This window comes from Aythya marila (genome assembly GCF_965140915.1).
Source record: "Aythya marila genome assembly, chromosome: 3".
Classification (NCBI taxonomy): domain Eukaryota; kingdom Metazoa; phylum Chordata; class Aves; order Anseriformes; family Anatidae; genus Aythya; species Aythya marila.
Genome location: NC_139044.1, coordinates 1154273 through 1174674, shown reverse-complemented (window position 1 = coordinate 1174674; position 20402 = coordinate 1154273). Strand labels below are relative to the sequence as shown.

Below are 20402 nucleotides of genomic sequence, written 5' to 3'. Positions count from 1 at the left end.
ATCTCAGAAATATTTTTGAGAAAAGCCAGTTTGGCTAGAAGAAATGTCAGGACAACTTTCAAAGCCCACGGCTTTGTGGCTGAAGTTCTTTGCCAAGCAGGATTTCTTTCTTGCCCTCACTGGGCAGTTTGCCTCTTCTCCACTCAGCCACACCGATGCTGGTCGAGCCAGCCCGGTACAGCCCCGGGGAGCTCCACCACAGCTCTGAAGAAGAAATAGATAATTCTGTAAGTTCAGCCCTGCAGGTTGGAGCCTGCTGGCCTAAACCTCTCCCCACTTTGCTCCTGGCACTGCCAGCGAGGGCACAGTGAGGGCATGAAACCGGGTGTTGCATGCTCACAGTTAAATAATTGCTTAGGCCAAGCCATGACCACATAGTGCCTGCAGCTCCCTGCTGCCTGCAGTGGGGTTCTTTCTCCTTAATTTAGCTGCATGGGAATTAGATGACCAGCCCAGCAACCTCCTTTGGACCCTGGGAGAGACCAGGGTCACCTAAAGGCAATTCCACCTTCTGGAGGTGACCATCTCATCCCCCACACAAAACTACTCATCGTTCTTCCACCTGAACCCCCTCACATACAGCAAGTCCAAGAAGCAGCTAAAGGCAAAGCCATTTTCAGAGAAGCCCAAAGGAGCTGTCAGCGCTAAATCTTAAAGAATAATAAATTATGAATTAAAAAAGAGTGAGGAGGGAGGGGAAAGGATTGCACGCCTGAGACAGCCCCACATGATACAGGTGCTTTCAGGTTGCTAAGCTGCAGGGAACGATTCAGGAACAGCGTCCAAGTGGCGCAGCGATGAAATCAGCGTTACAGGAATCAAAGGGCTCGGTACGTGCATGAACAGGAAAAAGCATCTTTGCTCAAGCTATAGGTAACAGTGAAAATGTAAATAAGTAAATATTCCTTCCCTGTTGCACAAACACAGAAGCTCAGCTTCTGACGACACAGAGGATTTGGGGTTTCCACAGCACTGATGTCAGAAACTACTTAGTGCCTTGGCAAGTGAGGGATCAGCTGGTCTCTCCAGCTAGAACTGGGGAATCTCAGGAAAGGCAACTTCTCAGAGCTGGGGAAAAGCTCCATGTTAAGACAGAAAAGGTGAAACCAACTGTTTTTGAAGAGTTTCCTATGCAGGAACCAGTTGACCACGTTGCATAAATCAGCACAGCTCCACTGATGAACGGGCTGGTGCCAGGCAGGGTCTGAACCCAAAAGGAACAAAAGTCCCTTCCAGCCATAACGTGGGGCAACAAAAAGCTTTCTGCTTCTTTCAAAGACAACAAAATGGCTGGCAACCCTGCTGTGAGGATCCCACATCATGGCTCACATGATGTGGGATCCTCACAGCAGGGTTGCCAGCCATTTCTCTATTATTATTAATTTCAGGATCCAGCAGACAATACAGCTGCGTAGATCACCAGTGGATGCTGAACGGGCACTCAGAGGCATCAGCACTGCCAGAAGAAAATAGCACTGACCTGTCATATGAAGAGCTTCTTGTCTGCAGATCTCGAGGAGGGGTCATGTGGCATGAGGCCATGTCTTGACCAGCAGATACGATGTGCTCTGGGAAGCTGGAGGTGGCAGGGAGGGGCCTGATTTGTCCCCAAGGGGATGGAAAGGTTTTGCTCACTCTCAGGTCAGAAATTTAAGATGAGGCTTCCCTCCATCCCTCAAGGCCAGCCTGCCTCTGCAATTACCCTAGTGGTTCTTCAATGCAGTCACAGATTATCGTCGATGGGAATCTGCTGCCTCTAAATTCAAGAGGGCTGTCACACAGGAGTAGGACAAGCACATGGACTGCCCCCCGTCCCCTTGCTTCACATCTGCTGGATGGCTTCTCCCCTTCCCAACAAAGCTGTTGAATGGAGCATTGAAATCGTGCTGCGTTCAGTGAGCTAGGGGGTGTCAGGTGCTTCCCTCTCTGTGTTGCACTCGCATTAGACGCGTTTTTTCAAATGATGTTTTGCATTGATTCGTTTTTCTGGGTGAGCAGTGCTATTTGACGTACTCTGCTGACTGAGCTTCTTGTCAAGCATGTTTTTTAGCAAAGATTTTTGTTCACACACTCAGGTGACACAACTGAATGAGTAATCCCTGGCTGACTGCAGAGTCTGTTTGTTGATGCAGTGTCCTCTTTAAATGTTGCTGGCCTGTTGATCATCCTGCTTATTGACTGCAGTCAGTAATATACTCCTGGAGAATTTCTAAATATAACTCCACAGAAGACTGCGTGGCTCTAATTGTCTTCTTACACAGCCTTGCACCAAGCTCATACTAATAACATCCTGAATATCTTCTCCAGAATAAGTCAGACGAGCCTGATTTGAGGTACAGAAATGGCTCATTATACATTTGTTAGTTGCTGGTTACAGCAGCCTTGCTGAGCTATCAGTCTGGGCAGTTATGCAAGCGATTCTGGCCATTAGGAGCTGTTACTCCACTAATGCAATGAACTTTGTTTTCTCATTAATAAGTGTGTTAAAAACAGAATGCAGAGTATACGAAAAGGTTATTATGTCTTTTATAATGAAATGCATGTTAGGCCATAACTCAGACACCAGCTAAAAATCACGAGCCTATTAAAAAGAAATTGTGCTTCAGTCCATTCAGTCGAGGCAGCGTACGTGGGAGATGGCAAACAAAAAGGGAGCAGGAAAAAAGTAAATTGGAAGGGGACTTTTTAGACACAGCCACATAGGTTAGCACTGCCATTTGCCAAGCAATCACAAGAAAATACTTTGAGTAGAAGGGCCAAAATACAAAACCAGAAAAAAATTAAACAACCAATTTCCACCAAGACCCATAACTGTAAGTGTATTAGTAATTCTTTCTAACATAGAGGATTTCAGTATTTGGGAACAATGGTCCCAGAGTACTGCCAGGTGTGGTGCCGTAGCACTGCCCTGGCTCACAGTGCTCTCACAACCTTGCTTTGCCCTCTTTGGCATTTCCAAGGTGGGGATGAACCTCAGGGGAAAAAGCATTTTCACTCACATCCTAATGATGTCCTCTGTCACCTGCAGAAGATGCAAGTCTGAGCGATGCTCTCAGCCTGGATAACTCCCTCTGGAAGTGTCTGGACCAAGCCAGGACTAATTCCACCACTGACTGATGCAAAAAGAGGCAGCCATCCCCTTTACATCTCAGAGGACAGAGTTGTTTTCAAGACATGGCAGACTGCAGGTTGTTTTCTTATCTTACCACGAAGGAGAAATAAGCATGATGCAGCAATCTTCACTGCATCGCACTATAACACACACAGCCGGGGCTTTCTCCTGTACACCTTGATTTCTTGTTTGGGGATGCTGCTTGTTGCTTGGTTACGGGATGCTACTGAAAAGCGCTGCTTGCAGTGCTGAGGAGAAGGAATTGCTTCTTGGGGAGAGAGGATTATCTGCCAGGGACATCGCTGGTACAAAGCAGGCAATGATGTGGGAAGGATGGGGTGACATCAAGGGAAGACTACTGATATTTCTTTGTTACAGATTTGGTTAAAACAAACAAAAAAATTATCTTGGACCCTGTGAATGACACCCTAAAAACAACTAAAAAAAAAAAAAAAGACAGAAATAAAAAATAACGACCCTAAAACCTCCCAGAAGCTGAACATATTCATAATGTGGCCCCTGCTGGAGAACCAAAGTCCCTGTCTCTGGCCATAATAGCCCATTACCATAAATGTTGCCACACCAGCTTTGTACCTGCAAGCAAATTTACTCCATGAAATTTGCACTTGTCTCCACATTAATGAAGTAATTGGTTTTTGGAATTATTTTTATTGCTAATTACATTAGCAGCTTTATGCGCTCCTGGCTTGCTTCAGTAAGCATTTAAGGAGATGCTTTTTAATGGAGCATTATGTAATACGGAGAATTAAACAAACAACCCCGAGTAATGAGAGAGGTTTTACCTTCAGTTCTGAACCAAAGCACACCGGGTGGCTGGAGGAAATGTCACTTTAGTGGAAAGAAAAGGAGGTCTGTTACCACATGGACAGTGCCACCCCCCGCCAGAAGCACCCAGGTCACGCACCGCGCTTGGGACGCCCAAGGCACGCTACAAGCAGGGGCTGCAGAAAGCTGTGACAGGCAGCCAGGTGCAGGGGCGATGTGTGTGCACACCCCTGTGGCTAGTAAGCGGGTCTGTGTTTGAAAACCTCTGCTCAAACACAAGCTTCATCTCCTGTCCACTCTCACCTGAAGACCAGGCTGCTCCTCCACACATTTCTCAGTACAGACCAAATAGACAGCTACAGAGACTGAACTTCTTCAGGCTCCCATTGAAGCCAAACCCAGCAATGCCATTGCAGTCCCTGTCTTGAAAATGCTCTATATGTAGCAAATGCACATGTCCAGATCTACTTAATAGTCGCTTTGTTTCCCCAGCTCACACGGCATCTTTATTTAACTCGTCCAAGGATGTGCAAAAATTCATTTGCATAAAGCTCAAGCTGTACAAGACTCTCCGTTCTCACACACCACCAAAAACGTGGGCTTTATTTTCCATAGTTATTCCCTTGGCTATATACTGGCTGAGTCACATACCAATGAGCATCCAACCTATACTTGTTACCGTGCATCTGTGCGGACAGCAAAGCATGACTGCAGCCCTTTCTGCACACACGCCTCTACTTCCATGAGATGGTTCAAAAGAGGCTGAGGTCCATAACACACAGAAACCTATAGAGGAAATGGCCACACGCTTCCACCTCTGGATCCGGAGCTGCAGCCTGACCACCCGAATTGCCAAGGCGTGAAGGTCTCTAGGCCATGAACTTCTTGCTCCCTCCACCCCAAACTTCAGACCACACTTAGCTGTCTGGTGCCAGAACTGACTTCAGCTTTACTCTGGCTGTTAGGGGCATGCCTTCACACTCCATTTAACCTCCGCCTGGCCATGTCTCCCCAGGGGAGGAGAACATCACTCTCAACCACATGCAGGATGGACCAGATGCTAGGTCAATGCATATAGAGAGGTGCAGCTAATTGATTTCTGGGCACAGACGCCCTTCTCTATGCAGATAGCCAGATGCATGAGAGGCTTTTGATTGATCTTAAACCACGAGGGGATGTGCTGCTGGGTAACATCTCTGCTTCTGAATATCACAAGGCATTTTACATACAAGACAGCACCGAGCAGAGCCCAAGTGATGCCAACAAATGGGCTCCCACCGCCTTCAGCACGGCTGGGACAAGCCTGCAGTGACCCCGAGGGGAAGATGATTGACTGAAATACCATATATCACTGACTGACTGACTGGTGACTGCAGGGGAGAGTCAGTGACAGGTTGTATTAGTACTTAATTAAGACAGATAGAAGGCTACTTCCCTTGGCTAATTTGCTCCCCTGAACTTGCTCCCACTCTCTATTTCAAAGTGAGTGCGTCTTAGAAAGGCAAAGCCAGTGTGTCGAGCATCGCAGCCAGCCGCACTCACCCAGAGGAGTTAGCATAATCCTCGCTGAGCCTGGAGACTGCCTCTCCAAGGGATTCTGTCCTTACAGGAAGATAAGGCAGCTGATGCACTGCCAGAGCACATTTATTAGAGAGAATAAAGTTGAGAGGAGCAGCTCTGCCTAGCCAGCTGCCCAAATCACTCCCGAGCAGGCAGGTCATATGGGCAGGCTTCAGCTGAACAGCACCTGGACTTAAGCTACTGCTCATGGCTGCTTTGCCCTCTTATTTTCAAAAGAGCACAGGGAAGGTGGCTGCTTTCTGCACCTATGCTGCAATGCAAAGCGAGACTGGACATCTCTTAACGGTCAAGGTCAGCAAAAAGGCCTCGTCACCTCCAAAACTGTGCATCCTTCTTGCCATTGCCCACCGAAATTCCTGTGCAGCTGGTGCTTTTGTGATGGGACGCTGCTTGCTGTTGTAGAGTGGCTCAGTTTCTGTTATAATCTCTGAGAATTGGAGAAAAAAATGGAAAAAAGTGCAATAGCCTTGAGATGGCTAACATCTTGCCAGCATTGGCTGGGTGACTTGAGGGGCTGACTTTTGCAATTCTGGGATTCCCTCTGTGTGCTCTGGCTGCCCAGAAGCTGTCTGGCACCAGGTCTAATTTAGAGCAGAGCATGGCCTGGTGGAGCTCCAAACCTGGCAGAAACCTCCCAGCAACCCTGAAATGAATTTTACGGAACCCAGAGTGCGGATTTCTATATATCATCCATGCATGCAATTTAAAAGACAAAAGATAAAGCAGAGACATCTGAGGGGAAGCTCAGTTGGTGGCAGGGAGCCCGCACGCACCCGCAGCACAGACAGCATCATTTCCACCACCAAGGCCACCCCAGAACAAAGGCAGTCACGCAGGGAGGCAAGCCCTCCTTCCAGGAACATCAGGCAGCACTGGATGTCGAGTCCTAAGAAAACACTGCCTTCCCGTGCTCCACACGCAGAGAACGAGGCAGGGGGAGGATTGTTTGCCACAGCTTCTTTCCAAGGATTATGTAAGAAAGGAACAATAATAAAGATGTCTGAAGAGGGAATATTTGTTCCCACACTGCAAACAACAACATCCAAACTCACAAGGCTCCAGGTGTGGCCACGCCATCCGATGAGTCAGCCAGTGGCCACATGAGGAACGTGCTTCACACCTTCCCTGAGAGAAATTATGTTTTTGTCTCTTAAAATGAAAACAAACAAACGGAAACCAAACTGAAAAATAAAACAGAAATTACTGCTGAATCTGAAGCTACTGCTAACCCCAGTACCTTTTCCTAATCCCTCACCTAGCACCTGACTTGCCTGCGTGAACGAAGCACCGTGTGGATGTGTCAGGGGGAAGGGAGCTGTTAATCGGGGTGATTATACCCGGGCAGCACACCTGCATCAATGCCAGCTCTGGTCTCATTACTGCCAGCTTGCTAGGTGTGTGGTAAGAGGTTTAAGCAAGGTCAAGACACCAGGTTGATGCCAGTATCTGATGAAGGTGCCCATGTACTATAGCACATAGCTGATGTGCTGTACAGTTGGGGAGATATATAAATATATATTTATTTATATATCCTTCAGAGCAGGATGGTAGGAACACGACTTGTGAAGAGCAGAGGATCAGCCAGCAGTGCACTTCTTGTACTCCTCCTCACCCTAGATTGTTTTTTTTCTGATGGAAATCTTTTCTTAGGCGAAATAAGTGGACTCTTCAGTCACTTCCCATGACCACAGATCCAGACTCTCCCCAGTAAATCAAGTACCTCCACCCACTTACCACCTGCTCGAACACAAACACTGTGTGTGTCCCTCAGCAGGGCTGACCATCCCAACATAGCTTCTATCTCACGGACCAGAACACCAGCTCGTCAGCTCAGATACTGCTGATGACAACCTGCCAAGGGACAATCTTCTCAATAGTCTTTCCCTGATAATATCCCATGCTTCCCTCTTAAATCTGAAGAGCGTTTTGTAGGCAGAAGTTAGATTTCAAAACACCCCTCACGCAATCAAGTATTATTAACCCGGCTTCCAAAGCCTTTTTGCTGTCAGCTTAGCAATTTTCCCCCAACATTTTTTCACATATCCGATCACAACAGTTATGCCTCATTAGAGAGTCTCTAAACATCCATTGCAAAAACAGCTACAACGGTGAGAAAATGCCCTTGATTCCCTTACTTTCTTCAAGGAGAGCGCGTCATCCATTACTGTGTTACAGGTAAAAGCTTTCTCTAACACGGCTGTTGTGCAGTTTGAAGACAGAGGTTTTATTTTCATTCCAAATCAGCAATCTCATGAGAGATTTCCATAGTGCAACTGAGGATTATACTAAAGTAGAGGTAGAAAGAAACATTTCTGCTATTTGAACGGAGGTATGTTTTACTCATGTGTCTAGGGTTGAAAAAACAATGCTCAGTTGTAGAGAGCTCTTATTTTCCAACATTTTGCATCCCGTTAAAACAGCTCAAAGACTTCAGTGTGAATTTCCAACTGGTGCCAGTCCACTCCAAAAGGCTTTTTGTGTAAAAGTGTACAAACAATTATTCTATTTCAATCTTTTTGCCCTGCCCTGCTCCAAAACGTCCCATTAACTGTGTACCATCGGGGAGCAGCAGTTTTCCCCTCCATCCTAACAGCAGGAACTGTGTTATATTCCTTCCCCACACCCGCTGCCTGCCTTTCACAGCCAGGCAGGGTCTGCACGGTACCCAACAGCAGGACACCTTGTTCCTCTTTTCCCTCAGGCATTATAATACTTAGCCCTATCAACATTTTTTGCATGATTAGCATGCTATAAAAGGAGGACGGTTGTTATTGTAGCATGCATGTGGGCGCAAATAAATCCGTCTATTTAGTAGATCCAAACACAACCACAGGAAAACGAACCCTATTCAGAGAGTCTTCTTTCTTTTTCTCTAGCTGTTTACTGAGAGGTGCTCAAATGCAGCAGAACAGGAACACTGATCCTTTTGCCTCCCTCCTACACTTTCAGTTATTGTTCTCCTACTGTTGCCTAATTAACAGCTTCTGGTTATGCATTTAAAAAAACAACAGGCGCTGCTGTTAATTATGGATATTAGATTGCCAGGATAAAATAAGAATCTGGAAAAAAAAAAAAAAAAAAGTTCTGTTAAAAATCAGCTTCACTTGCTTTAGCCACCTCAGTGCTGTGCAAGCATGGTGTATTATATCCAAAAATGCTGGATTTTGTCAACACCCTTGAAAGACATTAGACAGAAAATATTTTGCAAGTTCACATAATGGCATTCAGACTTCGAGTCTGAAGTAGTGGTCAAAAATAAAAGGAAAATACAGACACAGCTCAGCCACACCATTGCACAAGCCAAGCTCTTTAGCTAGGGAGCTGCCATTCAGGACTCAGGTGTGCGTAATTTTACAGACATGCACAGCCACCGTATGGCAGTTCTGTGGGATGCCCCAAGCCCAGATGCTGGCCTTGGGGACAACAGACCTGGGAAAAGCTCCAGAGGCTGCCCCTTCAGCAAGAGCCCCAGTGGGAGCACACACCAGTTGGCTCAGCACCCCTCCTACATGTGTCCCCATTTCACACGATGCTCTCCCTCAGCCACTTGGCCAAGCCAGCTGCTCACGGCTGCATAAAAACCAGTGGCGTAGCACAGGTCTGCTCTCAAGTTCCTCAAGCTAGGCAGCACCACTCCCATTTTTCTTCCCTGCCATCAGGGAATACCATTTTATAAAAATAACAATCCACCCCTAAGTCAGAAGAATAACATCTCCTTGAATCACCGTAATTAAAATGTAAATATCCACACATTGCAGCTCCACCATGTACATCACACGAGTAGCCCTCCCTGGTGAATTACCTGGTGAATACCATGCAAACATGCCAGGATTTTGGAAGAACAATGTCAGTCATATTTGAAGCTGCCAAATATTTCTTGGTGTGCTTCTATTTCTTCACAATACCAGTGTGCACAACAGCCACAAGCAGGTGATTATTATTTTGCGATGGTGTGAAGTTTACTGCTTACTCGTGTGGAATGAAACAGCAGTTGCTACGCTCATTTCCTCCATACAGCACATTTAAATCGGAATTTTATACGTTCTGCACCATTATGTCCTCCCAGGGCTGGCAACATCTGGAACCTAAAGAAATGCTGAATCAGTGTTACATTGCCCCAGACCCCCAGCTGGCTGATGGTATCAGCACTCCTCAGAGGGTCTTTAAGATGGGGAGCTTTGCAACTACAGATAGTCCCAAGTAGTGACTCCCCTCCACAGCCTGGGAAGCACAGTTCACCTCTAGATGATGTATAAAAAGCTACTGTAATTTATTTATCTATTTTAAGTTGGAGTTCAAATTCAGCATTTTGTTTTGGAGGGAGGGGAGCTAAATTAAAACAGAGGTAATTGCTTTTAAAAGTACATTTCACTTGACCCGAAGTGGAATTTTTCATTTTGGAAGTGTTGAAATTAAATGGTCTGCTAGGTTTTGTTCTTCCCCAAGCAAAGCAAATGTACACAAGTCCACCTGAAAGTTTTGGTGATTCAGTTGCCCTGAAATTGCAGTTTTGAAGCAGGACAAGACGAGGCCTCAGCTCCAGGTGCCTCCCTGTCAGTAAGGCAGCGGTGACAGCAGGCAGAGCAGCACATGCCCAGGATTCCCTCGGCACCCCCTCAGAGCACGTGGGCCAGACGGTGACTGCTGGATTTCATCCTCATGGTCCTCCCACCAGCACTCCCAGGGCACTACAGCCACTGCCCCGCTCCCAACCTGAGCCAAACAGCTGGCCAGAGCCCAAGCCTGTCTCTGGTAACCAGAGATGTCTGAACCCATGGTTCCCATGCTCAGCTGATTACACGGCTGCTTGCTCCTGGGAGGCGATTTGCTGCTGGCTGGTGTCTTTACAGCTAGTCAGGAGATTTGTCTATCCCAACACGGGTCTTCAGGGCTCCAGACGTTAGTAGTTTGGGATCATTTGCTATGAATAGTTGTGGTTTGGAGTCCTACACGCTGTCGTCATTTGGGTTATGACTTTTGTCAGCACACAGCCATTACTCAGCTCTGATGAAAAGATGTAAGAAAAAGATCATCTCCATAAAGCTGATAAGAAATTAGAGCCTTTCATGTTCAAAGACAGCTGACATCTTGCCCCGGGCACGGATAAATAGGCTGACAGTGCAACATAAAGTTACGTGCCTTAACCAAACTCTCTTTATAGGGAGAAATACAATTCACAAAGAGGAATACATAGCAGATTGCTCCAAGGAACCATAAAACTAGATGGTTGGCAAACACTTATCTGAACAGCTTTTCCTCACACTGTTTCCATTACTCTCTCTGGTTAGACAAGAAATACCACAAGACAACACGTTCTCTGGGAAAGCCTGAAGGACCGAACCCATATGTCAGTAGCAATCATATAGATATGGGGCTGGCTGCCATTCTGTGAATGTGGACACTTTGGAAAAGTTGTTGGTTTGGTTGTCTTTTAACTTTTTGAAATATGTAGGGGAAAAAAAAAAAAAAAAAAAAAAAAAGGACGGTAACTCACTTGTTCCATTAATGAGGCAACCATAGCAAAAGCTGAGATACTGTTACTTAAGATGTTAAATTTTGAAATTAAAATTCATGCAAATTGTGTTAATTGTTAAAGAAAAACAAAAAGCATATTTTTTCACTGAAATTCATTGCCACTTCTTAATGCTATTTCTGTCTGGCAGAGGGAGAAGCAGCACAGGATAGTGGAGCTGTGCTCACACCATTATTGTTCACTTTTTTGTTCTCACATGTATAAGGCGGCACTTAACCCGCTGCACTCGAACCTTAGCAAAGATCTGATTAAAGGAATACATCACGTCCTTCCCTTTTCTTCACATGTTGCGTTTTGAAACCCAAATGATGGATTATAAATTCACGCCAGGGTTACTGAACTATTCCCAAGTGCCTGGGGAGAGTGGGTGAATACATTTTACGCCTCCTCCAACAGCATGTTCTCTAACTAACAGCTACCATTGATGGTTGTCACTAACATTGGCAGCAATGGACTCAAGTTCACCTTCAGAGGTTGGAGCAAGCCGCCTCAAATCCCTCCCGTGCTGCTCTGGGGACAGCAGGGCCCAGTGCCTCTAGGTGCAGCCCCTCCTCATGCTACTTGTGACTCTGATTTTTTTTGTCAAGCATTCACACCGCATTCTTTATTGAGCAAAGTAGGTTGAAAATTTTAAAGTAGGAAATAATCTTTTCAGTGGGTTCAGGGATTTTTCAAAAGCACTGTTTGTGCACTTTCCTCCCCACACTTTTTCCTTTTCTGCTCCTACTCTTACCTGGAAGAAGGTGGCTGGGAGGTGGTGGGAGAGGGTAAGAAACTCAAAGCCTACTCCTCCAGCGATTTACAGCCAGACATTTTTAGTAAGACTGAAAACAAACAAAAGTTAAATATAACTCCTTCTGGAACAAACACATTTCCAAAAGTTTGACTGGCAAAACCCAGCAAGTCATTTCTCACTTAAAATCTTCAAATCCCTCACTTTTGTTCCAATCTGAGAACTGCTGTAGAAATTCAAGGTTGCCTGATATAAGAGATATGAGTTTTTTGTTTTGTTTTGTTTTTTCCCTTGACATTGCTTGTTGTTGTTACAGAGTGTAAAGTGCAGAAGACCTGGGACTGAGACTTCCTTTTCCCCCCTTAATAACTGTATTATGTTGTCATTCAGCCTCACAGCAGGGATGCAAAACTCTCCTTTGAATTACTGGCATGTCAGTAGCTCAGTTACCACATGCTGCTTTCCGAAGGAAAAACACCCTCCAAAACCCATCAAAGTGTACGTTTCCTTTGATGTGGACAACATTTCTAGACCTTATTTCAGTGACAGATTAAGTCATTTCAGCAATGAACTCTGGCATGAGTACTAATACCTCGCTTCTTGTTTTCTATACGCTTGCTCACTTTCTTCACCACCCGTGTTGTCAACATTATCAAAATGCCTTGATGCATTAGAAAGCATCTTAGCCACCCAGTACTGCTTCTTCTGACCTCTTCCCTAACGGGTTCCATTCAAAACATGTTACGAGGGAAGCGTGGCCAGGTTTTACTCTGACTGGGAAGCAGCCTGGGAATGTACAGCTGGGAGACAGGGAGTCACAGGGCAACATGTGCCCAGAGTGCACTCACCCATCACCAGACCGAAGACACGCCTGTTAGTCACAGTCATTTATAATAAGCTCCTGAAAAAATTAAATCCTTGCCTTTCAGTCTCCTGGGGAGAGCTGTACCTCCCACAGCAGAATAGCAGTGTGCTGTCTTTGCCAAGGAAAAGCAAGCAGGATGTCTCTCCCGAGCAGACTGTGCAGAAACCTGTCCATCTTTCCAAGCACTGCAACGACACCAGGATGCACACGGACTGCAAGAATGGCTCCACTGTTTCTTGTATCATTCATTCTCTAGGGAGTTGTTTTTAAAAATATTTTGCTTTTGAAGCATCTGCATAGCTTAGATGCAGACAAGCTGTTGACCACAAGAGCACACACACGTTTTGCCTGCTAACCACTCTCTCTGTGCTTGTCCCAGATTTGCAAGATTTGCAGCTCCAGAGATCAGTGTGGGGTGAGCGGTTCAAACAAATCCCAAGTCTCCAAGCTGAATTCAAGCAAAGTGCTAAGTTTCACCTTCCATATCAAAAGCATACATAATTATGAAGATAAAGGCATGCACGACCCAGGTGTACTCAGAAGGCTGGCGAACTTTACGCTACTTTGAGGTGATTCCACTTTGCTTAGATCTGCTTATGAGTTACTTGTTTGAGGGCTTTTTTTTTTTTTTCTCTTTTAAATGAACATTAAAGAGTAGCGACTGGATGCAGTTGCTCTTGCAAACATTCACGTATCAGCATTTCCCGAAGAACTATGTATAGCGCTATTACTGCCACTCACTACTACAATTTAGAAAACAAGGGATGTGCCATTCAAAAAAGTAAAATCACCTTGGCCACCCACCACGTAACACCATTCATCTACTAAAATTAGTAGCAGCTTCTTCCCATGGAAGCTATTTTTTTTCCTTTTTCTTTTTTTGAACTGGAGACAAAAGTACTTGGAACCACTTTCCCACGAAATTTGCTTTGAAGCCCCAGACCTGAGCTTTGAGTTTGTTGCAAACCCCAAGCTACATGGGGGTCCAAATTGCCATCTCAGATAGTGCTGCAAAAACTTCTTGCAGCCTGATGCTGAGCACAAATCCTGTTTCGCAAGACCTGGTACAGCCTCGTGTTCTGTAACTACAGGATAGTCTTCCTTTCTATAAAAGGTGCCTGAGCAGAGGAGAAACAGACCCAGCTGAACCCAGAGGGATGGGAATAACCTTGATGCAGCCACTGAGAGGTTTTCTGGGCACATTGCTTCACCACTTCGCTTCTCCTAATGCCAAAACAAGTTGAGCATGCCTGAGCCTGAGCTGCTTCTGCAAAGCACCACATTAGAGTCCTAACTTCAAGGTTATGAGCACAGAAAGCAGCTTTGCTGGACTTTCTGTATGCTTCAAGCTATAAAGTAAATATTTTGCTAACATGAGACTGAAGTAGTTCTCCTTACATCAAATATATATATTTATTTTGAAGGAAGTAGTTTGTAAAACATTCTGGCTGCAGGGGAAAAGACAGATATGCAAGTCCACAGCCCCCTTCCTGCTGTGCCCTGGTCCACTCTGCCACTTACTGGGCTTGGTCCAGTCTCTGCTCCCAGAGGGATTACCGTTCAGAAGGGAAATGGCACAACAGGTTCCACGTGATTTAGTGCTCCTTGGATTTTACCATTCGTTTACCCTGCAAGCATCATCGATAAACGTTTTAATTATGGTTGTTACCATATTACATGTGGGGTACAACGTCCCTCAGAGTAAGGCCACCCTAAATGCATTTGCAGGGCTTGGAGAGAGCTACCTAAGCCCTTCATTGGGAAAGGGGCACAAGCCAGAGAACACAGTGCTAGGCCCAGAATTAAGCAGTCTTATTCCATCGTGCCCTGAGGAAAACATACCTCCGAGCACTGGGCTGCAACATATGGCAGACGCCGAGCTGTGACAGCAGCGAGGTGCCTGGGAGAAGAGACGTGACAAATCTGACATCCATAAGCGGTGCTGAAGCTGTGCCGGGGTCGGACAGCAGATCCTGCATGCTTCAGCTGTTAAACAACCCGAGCTGCAGCATCCCCCTTCACTTAGAGCACCACCCAGCTCGCCAGCAAGCCCCCAGCAAAAGGAGAGGAGCGGTCTGTGCTAACAGCCCTATGGACTTGTAAGGAAGGAATGGGGTTGCTTTCCCCTCCCTGCATCTATAGGCTTGGGACCACAGTGAACACCCAAAACAACAAAATAACACTTTTTACCTTTCATTTACTGGCCAAAGTACAGCTTGGCAAGGAGCAGAGCTGCAGGGAAGCCACCTTTCTGTAAGACCTCAAGAGCCAATGCTTGCGGCCCCATCCTGGAGGTACCAGCCTCAGCCAGCTCCAAGCCCAGCAAGCCAGGTGCCCAGCCAGCTGTGACCAGAGCTGCTGCAGAGCTTTCCCAGCAGGCTTCCTAATTTAAAAAAAAAAAAAAAAAAAAAAAAAAAAGGGAAGCAACTGAAAGACCAACTCAGCAAAAGCAGAACATCACAAAGAAAATATTTACTGCATACAGAAAACAGTGAGCACATGCTAGTGGTGCTGGCCCCACACTCACCATGCTGCTAAAACCTTTTATGAGTTCTGGAGGCTGATGCTGTGATACAGCCTCCTTGGGTGATTTAGCAGCTGGGTTAATCTCTGTGCCTTGGTTTCCCCACCTGTGAAAAAGAGGTAAGATAGCTCCCATAAGGGCTGCAAAGAGGCAAGCAGGAAAGGAGAGAAGGCACCCAGCTGCAATAACAGAAATGACCTAGAAATATTCAGGAAAAAAAAAAAAATCCCGCTGTCCCTGCACTGCAAGGGGGAACAGCAGCCTGCTTTTTGTTTGTTTGCTTTCTGGAATTCAGTGGATTTATTTCCTTTTGGTGTGGAAGGGGAGCGTTGCCTTTTTGGGGAACAAGATGCCCTTTAGCTATGGTGTGCCAATGCCTATCCTGAGCAGACAGCATGCAGCTGGCTGGGTGCATCTCCTGCTGCAAGTGACGGGATCACAAGTGCTGTGGGGCTTCCAGTGGAGAGCAACCAGCCTGCCACAATATGTGCCCTTCAAGGAACAGACAGCACTGGAAACTGCATGTCAGCTGTGACTCTGAGCCAGGTCTGTGCTGACTTCTCCATGACACAACATTCCCAACAATTCCAGCCCCATCCGGAGGGGTTTTCCTGCAGTGCTGCTGCTGAGCCTGCACAGAGCCTGGACCCGCAAACTCACATTTCTCTATCTAAAAATGTGAAAGAAAATGGCCTAGATATGCCTTCTGTAAGTGGACTGGGCATGTTAATGCATTTGGTATATTGGGAACAAAAGTGGCTAAAATTAAAGGTCTGTCAGCTTTTTATTATAAAGCATATAGTTAGGGCTGTATTGCTCAGCTGCCGATAGCTGCAGGCTGGAACTTGGCAACACAATCTTGGACAAAAAGTGCATTTTCTGAACCTTTTTTTAATTCCCCTTTTTTGTATTATGAATACGCAAAAAGAAGGAAAAAAAGCCACACCAAACGCAGCAAATCTGCTGTTGGAGATGGTTTTTCCACTCTCGTGTAAGTGAGAAGAGTCGACAGCCTGTATTTAGAGGTGAACTGCCTCAGTGCTGTGGGCCTGCAGCTGACCCCTCGATGATTTTAACATAGCTCTAGCAGTGTGAAAACAGAGCTATGGGCTAAGCCTGTCCTGTCAAAGGAAAAGAGCAATGAATTCCTCTTCAACGTAATACATACATGCAGTGGCTAGATACGACATATTTTTTTTCTCTCGGATTTCACAGCGCCGTCTTTGTTAAACTGACAAGCTGTTACATGGAAATAAACACACACAGCTCTGCCGTCTGGCTGGCCGGGGCACCAAACCCACCAGAGGGATTCTCAGCTGCGCTGGTACCTGCAAAAATCTGACATGCAAAATGGTGGGTGGGAAACGAGCGTGAAGGAAAGGCTTATGTCAGAAAGCACTGAGGCAAATCACGTCCCTGACTTCGTTGGTACTCTTACCCCTGTCTGTCTCCGTCCTCTACTGGAAAATCTCCTCTCGGAACTGGATTTGGGCTCAGCCATATATAGCTCCTTGCTTTCCTGTATCATATATTTCTCTATTTCCTACTTGCTGGCACAGGGCATTTTCTGATGTTGTTTCTCCCATGCAGCCAGAGAAGCAGGGTTCCTAGGAACAGAGAAAAAAAAAAAAACATTTGGTGGTAGCTTAGCACAATGCTTCAAATCAATCAATTTTTCCAACAGATCACAAAGGCTCCAGCACAAAGTTCAGATCATGGACTTCAAGCTGGGCTGCAAATAGCTGAAATTCAGTAAAGGGAAAGATTTTCCTCCAGGATGTGAGCAGGATACCTCTGTGTATCCAGGCTAGTGAGAGATCTGCAGATAAGTTCTTCATGCTCAAGCCTAAAAACAAACAAATATAAAGTCACAGAAAATAGAACATTTATCAGATCTATTTTTTGCTTTCTCCTGACAATTTCTTTGATGTTCTTCCAGGAGGTGTGGTGGGCCTTTCTGTCCAAAATCTACCAGGAACTGGAATCACCTTCAGGAGCCCTGCCTGCCATCTGGAGCCTGTTCCTTGGCAGCAGATTCAGGGCTGGGAGGGATTTTCCCAAGGAAGTTCATTTTGATGATAAACACCTGACCTGAAGCTGGGGACTCTCCCAAGAGCTGCGACTAGAGACACAACAGAAGGGACCTGGGAGGTGCCTCAGGAGCCCTTAGGAAAGTCTTCTTCACAGCCTCAGGGACACAGGGACTGGCAGTCAGGAATGGACACAAGGGTTTTGTGCATCCAATTCCCTGTTTCTGACAGCAGCCAACTTCAGAGGACGACGGAAGACATTTTCCTAAGAAAGTGCTAACACACCCTTTAACAGTTTACCTTACTCCCAATTGCAGAAGCCTGGGGCAGTCTAACAGCCCTTGCTATTTTGTATTTTTCCTTTAAATATTTTAAAGCTGTACCGAAGACGAATGGAACCATTCAGGCTGATACTGGATTCATGGGAAAATTTTGATTTACTTTAATATTGGTACCCACTGTGTAGTTCAAGATGCGCAATAGGGATGTAAGGGCTCAAGCTCATTTGGTTCTGGCAGTCTGTGCTTTAGATAGCTGGCAAAAATTCTAATTACTCTTTGTTCACATAAATTGAAATTTGAGCCTCAGCTCAAAGGGAAAACAAATCTCAGAGCCTCAGTATGAGGTAGGAAGCACATTTGTCTGACCCACAAAAACACCTTCTTGGGATGCCGCATTGTGCTCAAAAAGTGAAATATTTTCCAGTGAACAGCAGCGCAGAGATAATTATTTTATAATGCTACCTGCTCTACTCGGGTGCATTTTCAGCTCATTTTCTTCTCCGGTGCCAATGCCTCTCATTCGCAGTGGTCTGGTTCCTACTCAGGGGGCAGCAGGCAGCTTGCATTGCTATTTGTGCAAAGCTGAATTTGTATGTCAGCAATTTGTTATTGTTACCTCCTGCTGGATGATAGGGACATTTTCTGCAGCATGACAGCTAAGTAATCTCTCACCGTGTGTACCTCAGATAAAAACCTGACAATCTCCCATCTCTAAAGACTGCCAGGCGAGCAAACATAAGGAGACAGTGATCAGCTTGGACTCCAGCGATTAACTCAATATTTACCTGGTGTGTATTAATAGCTTATTAACACAAACCTAATTTGATCATGGCAGGTGGAATTCTGTTTGGAGATGCTCGAGGAGCAGCTCCACTCCCTGCCACAGCAGCCTGCAACATCTTTGGGAGAGCATAGCAGGAAAATCACAAAAACTCCTGGCCTCTGAAAGGGTAAAAGCTATCAGTGGAAAGCACACAAAAGCAAGAGAATTGGTCCTATACATGTATGTGTGCAGACATTTGCTACCAGAAGCCCAAAGCTGTGCATCCACGCCAGGAAGCCAGAACTCACACAACTTCCCTCCCAATATCATTATGCCTTGCAGGCAGGAGAAACCAAAGCCATTTTTCTTTTCTTTTTTTTTTTTTTTTTTTTTTTAGTGCAAAGAGGTGAAATATTGAAGCTTTGAAATAACTAATTACCCTCCCTTTGAGCTATCCCAAGGACAGTTTCAAAGAAAATGACTGAGGATTGCTGCTAACTCCATATATTTAGAGCTAACAAGAAAGAAAGCAGTGAGGCTTTGAACGGGAGCCTGCCAGAAAGTGTCACGTCCCTGCCACCTTGTGACGAGGCGCTACAACTGCAAAACCCCCAAACCCCTCAACCTTGGAGCTTCAGGTTGGACCTGGCTCTCCTCCGGGATGCCCAGAGGGGAGGGAGAGCAGCGGTCCTCACCGGAGCATGGGTATCCTCGTCAGTGGTCAGCTCTGCTTTTCCTCCTAGACAGAGCTTTGCAGAGTGCTTCAGGGTTGGCTGTTTAAGAGAGGGGAAAAATAGGTTAGCCAAGTTTTTCTTTTCTTTTCCTTTTTTTTTTTTTTTTTTTTTTTTTCTCCTCTCCCAGACTTATCTGATGTTTTTGCCTGCTTTGCCTCTTCCTGATTTCCTTTTCCTAAGAAAACAGCTGCCTTTGGCCTTCTGAGGGGAACTTTTATGTAATGCTTGAGAAAACAACAGAAAAAGTGAGCGCCTTCTTTTTAAAGCCTCAGCCAAGGAGCCATGTTATCGCAGCTTCTCCATCCCCACCGCATGCAGAGCTGTGGCACGGAGCCAGCGCTGCTCCTCCTCCATTTCATCCACGAATCCGCCTGAAGAAGTGAGGTTAACACTGGTTTCCCATTGTTCTGGCTTTCCTGCAGGGGCTGCCTCAGAGCCATCAGCCCTCTGATGGAAAGGGCCTTCCTGCCTCACAGGCCCTGGCACAGCTTGCAAGCTGCCTGTGCTCCAGCCGGGGAGGGGTGGTTTATTCCCCTGTTCCAGCTGTCCCAGAGGAAATCCAGCTCTGCTGGGCTGGGAGAAAGCCATTGCTGTTGTGTGCAGCTTGCATCCAGTTTTTCCATGGTATGTAGGCACCTAAATCAGCTCACACTGAACCTGACAGAGATTTCTGCCTCTGATGCTGTAAGGGGTGAGAGGTCACCCATAGGACAGAGGTGTGATATCTCCTGGTTGCTTTCCAACAGCACTTGCATGCTACAAGATTTCAGTGCAGGGGAACAGTCACCAAAGGCACGCTGTCTAAGGCTGAGGGTGCCAACAAAAGCCCCACTGACCTCTGCCGGCCTTCTGTTGTCACCATTCAGCTCAAGAGAATGGCCCCCACTGCTCCTTGGTGAGATCACTGATGGCTCCACAGGGCACTGACAAGAGCATCAGGAAAATAACCAAAGGGAGAAGTTCTTACTGGCAAATTCTTATTTATGGAAGAAGAAATGCTGTGATGACAATATTGCTCTGGGATAACTGTGAAGCAATGAATATCAGGGAACCAAACATCAAAACCAAACAAATGATTTTGATCACCTTCTAAACTTTAAAGAAACATCATCTAAAAATAGTATTAAGTAGTATTAAAAGTATTTTTATTAAGTAGTGTTAAAAATATTATTTATGCTGATGCAGAAATAAAAGTTGCCATCAACGGGACTATGTCAGCTCTTCTTCATGGAGCAGGGCCACAGAAACCCACAGCAGAAATTTGATAAGATAAGTCACTCCACAGTGAGTGCAAACTTCCATATGAGTTGGCAAGTCAGCTCCTCTACATCATGAATCTAACTAGGACAAGGCAACCTCAGGCATCACAAATGGCGAGATAACAAGAGACACATTGAGGACATGCCTTGAGAATGTCACCAATACAGCTTCCACATCAGGCAGTAGTATGGACACAACCT

At 45.9% G+C, this 20402-nt stretch overlaps 1 long non-coding RNA gene across 1 annotated transcript; it reads right to left on the bottom strand.

Annotated features, from left to right (window-relative positions):
• Positions 1–2308: 2308 nt before the first annotated feature.
• On the bottom strand, positions 2309–14829 carry LOC309876360. The gene is made up of 3 exons (XR_014317162.1): positions 14801–14829; positions 14132–14238; positions 2309–2323 (listed from the first exon to the last, which is right to left on the bottom strand). It is a non-coding gene; the product is annotated as an uncharacterized lncRNA (long non-coding RNA).
• Between the last annotated feature and the right edge of the window lie 5573 nt (positions 14830–20402).